We start from the raw sequence: 6,848 nt of genomic DNA on the forward strand, positions 1-6,848 counted from the left end.
TCTTCAAAGAATTTGTAGAACCTGTATGTATAGTTGACAACATATGCAACTATGTTGTTATTCCCACAAGGGTGACGACCATGGAAAATTTTAATGCATATTTATGAAAACCCCAATCAGAATACATCGCTTATACTTAAGAATACTTAAGAATATCCAAACAATTGATGTATGTTTTAAGAGATTTGTATTAGGTTTCTCAACAGGGGGACTATTGAGATTCATGCATGTGTGTCTGTATATGCACACACATATGTATACTTAATTTATATAAATATATAAAAAAATAATATATATATATAAAATAATATATATATAAAATTTATGTGTGTGGTTCTATATTTGTACATGGCAGCCTATACTCATCAGCCTGGGCTTGTGCTGATGACTCTCCTGAAGTTTCTGCCATTACTTTTTTTCTAGTAGCCTTCAAATGCCTTCTGCCTTGTCTGACCCAGAATGTGTTGTGGGAAAATGGGAGGTGGTGGTAGATATCCTAAAGCACCTTGTATCTGGATATTTATTTGCAGTTCTTTTAAAACCTGTTTATATGTTTAGCCTGTATGTCCTCTTCTGCCATGTGGTACAGGGGAAGTGCATAATCTTGCACAACACAAGTGAGACATTTGGGATGTGTGAGAGGAGGTCCTGGCAGGTTGTGCATCCCCACGAAGACTGTCTTGGGTCGAGGAAGTCAAATGTTTCTCCATGGTCTGTGTGGGTGGTGACCATCCTCCTTTAACCAGGGGATCCCTGGAGCCCCTCAGGCACATCTGTTTGTATTCAAACTGGTACAGCCTTGCCCATCAGTATGAGGCTTTCCTGCAATCTGAGCACTCATCTCAGACTCAGGTACCTCAGGTTTTTGGAAGCTCATAAATGCAGTGGGACTGATACATTGTTGATTGTAGAATTATGTTGGTTGGAAGAGACCCTTAAGATCATTTAGTCCAGCCATAACCTAACTCTAGCACTAAACCATGTCTCTAAGAGCCTCATCTGTAAGGCTTTTAAAGACTTTCATGGATGGTGACTCCACCTCTTCCCTGGGCAGCCTGTTCCAGTGCCTCACAACCCTTTCCCTGAATAAATGTTTCCTAATTTACAATCTAAACCTCCCCTGGAACAACTTGAGGCCATTTCCTCTCGCCCTATCACTTGCTACTTGAGAGAAGAGACCAACCCCTCCATGCTACAACCTCATTTCAGGTAGTTGTAGACAGCGATCAGCTCTCCCCTCAGCCTCCTTTTCTCCAGGCTGAACAGCCCCAGTGCCTTGATCTCTCTCAAGCCACAAGAGGGAAGTTCCCAAAAGCTTCCAGAGTCAGCACTGCTTCCAAGGCATGTTGCTGAATAAAATCATAGTGCAGCCATTCCACGGCCAGCCAGGAAGCCGTCTGCTGGTGGTCATTGGTGGTTGCCAGCAGTAATGAAGGAGAAGAAATGGAGAATATTCCAGAAGTGGTTTGGTGCTGAAAACAATAAAAGCTCCTTAAATCATTGTGCAGTATTTGTGGTTGCACTGCAGCGTGTGGATTGCCACATTTTAGGTCAGGACCACAAAGAGAGATTGATGGGACCAATTTGTCAGCCAGCCCAGATGCCGGGGCAGAGATCCCCACAGTAACCGCAGAAGCAGCACATTTATGTCGGTCTGGTTTCCTGAAGAAAGTGAGACCCTGTATGTGTATTTTACAATGCTGCTAGTGATGGTGTAGGACCCATGAAGTCTCCTTCCAGCATTGGATTTGGAGGAGTTTCTTCTCAGGCCAAACAGCTCCCAGGCTACTGGTGCTGGCCAGAATGTGTCACTGGGGCACGATGGACACCACTGGGCATGTCCTGCCCTGGGATGATGGGTCACCTGCACTCCCAGCAGTCCTGTCCCCTGACCCACTCCTTGCTGCTCTAAGACAGCAGCGTTCAATAGCTTCTTATTCCTACATTAACAAGTTGTATTTGCCCAAATGTAAACAGTGTGAATAAGTTACGCACATTCCTTAATGGCCTTAAAATTGCTGGGTTTGTGCTGGGTGCTTCTATCCCAAATTTAAGTATTGGCTTTTTAGGTGGTTCTTAACTTGGCAAATTAATATCCTCTCAGATCTGCAACATGTTTTTATTTCCCTTTTAGTCATTCAGCAAACATTATTGCCAAGTTATTTTTCAAGTAACCTCACTGGTGTGGTATGATATTTTGCTGTCACAAGACATAAAATCCTTGTGATTATGGACCATGTAAAATGTTTCATGTTGGTTTATAAAGGCCACATCCTGGCTAGGAATCTCTTAACTAACTTATTTTGAATACTTGATTGACAAAGGAATGTTCCCAATGCCTGAAAATTCAAATTACAGCTTCTGTGAACATAGTTACTCTATCCATGTAGGCATTTTATCTTTAAAGCTGTATTTTCATTTTGCATTCTTGTGAAGTAGCTCTTATCTTTTTTTTTTTTTAATAAATAACGCAATTCTGTCTTTCAAAGCTACAGGTTTTCTGAATTTACCCTTGCAGAGATCAAGGGAACAATTGCAGTATTTTAGGTATAATGAGACAGCCTTCCAAAGGTCTTTGGAGCAATTGAAGATGCACTTCTTGCTGTTGTTGCTTTTTGTTCTAAAAAGGAAAACCACTAATGATGTGGGGTTTTTCAGTAAAGGTGATAATAATGGTGATAGGTGATAATATAGCTGGATAGATGTCACCTATTTTGCAGCAATTTAAACATGAGAAAACTGACCAGATTTCAAACAGTGCTCGGCACAGTCACCAGGCATCTAACAAGGAGAAAGGCTACTCGCTCCATCAAGACCTGTTGAAGAGGATCAAGATCCAGGAGTTTTCTTTCTGCAGCTACCTGGAGCTGAATAATCCTGGTGCCTCAGTTTCCCTGTTGCTAAAATGGGAATTATGTTACTTTCTCATTTGCCAACACTGGAGTGCTGCCAGGCTTCACTCATTAATATTCTAAGATGCTTGCTGTGGCTCTGGAACAAAAATACTTCAGTAAAGTATGTAAATAGTGCAAAAAAAAAAAAACAAACAACGTACTCAAAGTGGATTAGTTTCCTTGTTTGGGTTACAGAATTAATGCTATCACAGAATCACAGAATGTTTGGGATTGGAAGGGACCTCAAAAGATCATCCAGTCCAATCCCCCTGCTGGAGCAGGAGCACCTAGATGAAGTTACAGAGGAAAGTGTCCAGGCGGGTTTTGAACCAACTAAACACCGTGTGCCTCTTTGTAGTGATGATTTTTTTAATGCATCTATTTTAAAGAAAATAAATTCTGAGATTTCTGATTAAAATAATAACCAATTAATGTAATTTTTCTTCTACCTGCAATGATGGATTCCGTATAAGATTCATTACAACCTTAGCTCCTGTACTTGGGAACTGCGGTGGCTTTGTAAATTCTGTTGGGATTTTCTTTGTGTTATATGCTGAGAATTTCTTTTTTTTTTTCTAAATACATACATTTGAATCTGATCTATATAAGAAACTGAACACTGTTAAATCCTTCTGTTATTTGAGAAGAATTTAGTTGTAATAAAGAAAAAATATTAAATCCAGATTTTATAAACATTACACTTATTATTTGTGCTATTTGTAGGAATGTTGTTCTGAATAGATAAGTCTTCTGTTAATCACTTAGTGAGTTGGGGGTGGTGGGGGGTGTGTTTGGTTGTTTTTTAATCTCTGTCTCCAGGGGGCAACCCCAGACTTGCAGCACTGGTGGTGTCTGGGCCCTTGGTTGCCTGGCTGAGCCGCAGCACCACAGGCCATTGTCCTGCATGTGGCTCAGCTTTTGGTAGGTGTTTCCAGGGCTTGTCAGAAGGTTCATCCTCCACAGACAGTTTAGACTCGTCCTCCTCAGTTACTGCTGCCAGCAACCCTAAATTTTGGTTTTGGAACTGTTTTCTGCCTTTCTGACTCTTTTCTCTGGCACCTTTAGGGTGGGGTCTCCAGCTGAGTGCAAACCATGATTCAAGTGCTCTTTTTTTTTTCCTGTTAATTCGGAATTCTTACTGTTCGGGATCTGCTTTCACCGTCTGCCAATTAGTTCTGTGGTCAGTTGTTACAGGCTTTACGCAGCTTGGAAAACTCCCCCTGGGAAGCAGCTACTTGACGTTTGGGCAGGCGGAGAAGTGCCGGCACTGCGGCTGTTCGGCCTGGAGAAAAGGAGGCTGAGGGGAGACCTTATCACTGTCTACAACTACCTGAAAGGAGGTTGTAGCATGGAGGGGGTTGGTCTCTTCTCCCAAGTTGCAAGGGATAGAACAAAAGGAAATGGCCTCAAGTTGTGCCAGGGGAGGTTTCTTCACAGATAGGGTTGTCAGGCACTGGAACAGGCTGCCCAGGGGAATGGTTGAGTCACCATCCCTGGAGGTGTTCAAGATACGTGTAGATGAGTTTCTTAGGGGCATGGTTTAGTGCCAGTCTTGGGTTTACTGTTGGACTAAATGATCTTGAGGGTCTCTTCCAAACAAAATGCTTCTTAGATGGGCTGGGAGGGTCTGTGGGTCCCTGCAGTACCCAGAGCAAGAGGCTTTGGGCAGCACCTATTAGTGGTGTGAATGGGAGGGCAAGACTGCAGTGTGACACTTCTCCACGGACACTAGTGGTAGATGGACAGTTCTTGCTGACAGATGGCCAACAGTGTTTCACAGTTTGTGCTTGAGGAACCAGTGGTGTAAAATTTGTTAGGAGGAGTTAAATTTTGGGTCTTCTTCTATATGTTCTGCTGGAAACATTTGATCTCCTCATTCCATCCAAAGAAGTGGATTGTCATATTGAAGATCAAGCTGTGACTGTCTTGCTCCAGTATCTTCCTTGCAGTGGTGCAGTATCTGATGTTTGAGGGGAGCATCCAGAACACTTCCTAATATCCCGTTAGGGATGCACACAGGTTTGTGAAGCAAGAGGCTGCATCCTGGCCAAAAATTGCATGCCTTGTTAATCATGCAAACATTGGATCCTTCTCCAGACTGGTTTAGGATTTGGGGTTTTTCTGGCCTCAAACATCTTGCAGCAGTCAGCCATCAGCATCTAATTAGAAATTTTGCTCAAAAGAAGTCCCTCTCTGTGCTTTGCTGACTCTCCCAAGATACTTCAGGGACATCTGCAGCCAGTCTGTCTTTGCAGTTCTTGTTTGTCCCATAAATGTTTCTCTTGTATCCCCAATGTGTCCATCTCTTGTCAGAGAAGAGCGCTGCTCATCTTGAGATGCTTCATCTCCCTTCTGTTCTGCAACCTCATTTCTGAGGTAGGAGCATAGATCTGTGGACAATCAGCTTCCCTGAGACCCCCAGGCTTGGAGTTTCCTGCTACTCTGGCACACATGAGATGCAGGGTGTGGGGTCTGGGTGTGCCCTTGCAGAATGGGAGATGTTTCTGACCCTGTAGGTTACAGCAGTGTCTGTGTTTGGCTTTCTATCTGCCGAGAAGGAGCCCTTGCAGTGGTGGTCCCTTGCACAAGAGTGGAGGAAGGATGGAGCAGATGGAGGATGCAAGCTACTTGCTCTCTCTCTAGCCTTCTGCATTCTCCACATGTTTGTAAAACAACTTTTGTTTTAAATTGAATTGAATTCTAAGAGCACCATTAAAATACAGAAATGCTTCTCACTGACCTATTACTCTGCATTCATGTTAGTAAAATTTTGGATGAGTTTCTATAGTCCTCCCGCCAGTTCTTTGTCAGGGTGAAGGGTTTAGTTGGCTCTGTTAATCCGCTCTCTAGCTGAAATTGTTCATTTAAATCATTATAAAAATCCACTCTTTTCCAATGTGAATCCTATATTCCCAGATTCAAGTACTGCTGCCAGTGCAAAGACTTCACATTCTTTGAGTGCAATCACACTGTGTCAGTCCAAAGCCAAATTGCAAACACTTATCCACAATTCCCCTTACTCAGCTTTAAGCTAATTTTTCCAGCAGGCAACAATAGCTATGAAAGTATAGGGAAAGATTATTAGAAGAGCTTGAGAAATGGTTGATCAATTCCCTCACAAGCTGGGCTATAATGCTACCACATCGCTTTCTTGCAAGAAGCAAAACCTTTCGTTCTGTTACTTAATATATTTTTAGCATGCAGTTCTTCAGTGTCACAGTAATTAAGAGCGATCACAGCTGCTGAAAGATGAAGCATGGAACAAAAGATCAAGTGATTGTTTAAGCTGAAGTTAACTGAACCAGGAAAAGTAAGCTCAATGACATGAAGAAAAAGCTTTCTTTGTATCTTCCGTTCTTTTACAATTAGTAAAGCCAAACACACTCGTGTAACTTATTCTGCCTACAGTGGTGGATAATGTCCAGGTCACAACATGACACGTTGGGCAGCGAGGTTTTTTTCCTGCAGGCTTGTTAAGAGCATCACTCACGTCAGGTTTTTCCTGTAGCTGAGGTACAAAGTGCCCAACAACTCTTCCCTGTTAGCTGAGGTTCAAACACACTGCAAACAGCTAAAGAAGTTAGTTGGGGTGGGGGGGACTAAGTTTGTTGAAAACACAGGCAAAGGACCAGTCTCCTCCAGTTGTGGTTGATGTCTCCCAAAAAGTAACATTTCAGAGGCCAACAGAGAGAGGAGCAATTACTGTCCAGCAAAATTACAATCTGAATGGGCTGCCATTTTCAGTGCTTCGCTAGGACAGCCGTGATTGCTATAGAAACTTCTGAGAGCGAGACAGAGAGGTTTTCCAGAGCTGGAAATTGCGAATGGAGAAGGTTAGACTGGGTGCAAAGCCCATTCAGTCAGGCAGCTGCCAGTTGAGCCTCTTTGCCAAGTAGATTGTAGGAAATGCTGATTAAAACGTCCACTGAACGCACCAGGCAAACTAAATTTCCG

Source organism: Nesoenas mayeri (assembly GCF_963082525.1).
Source record: "Nesoenas mayeri genome assembly, chromosome: 3".
Taxonomy (NCBI): domain Eukaryota; kingdom Metazoa; phylum Chordata; class Aves; order Columbiformes; family Columbidae; genus Nesoenas; species Nesoenas mayeri.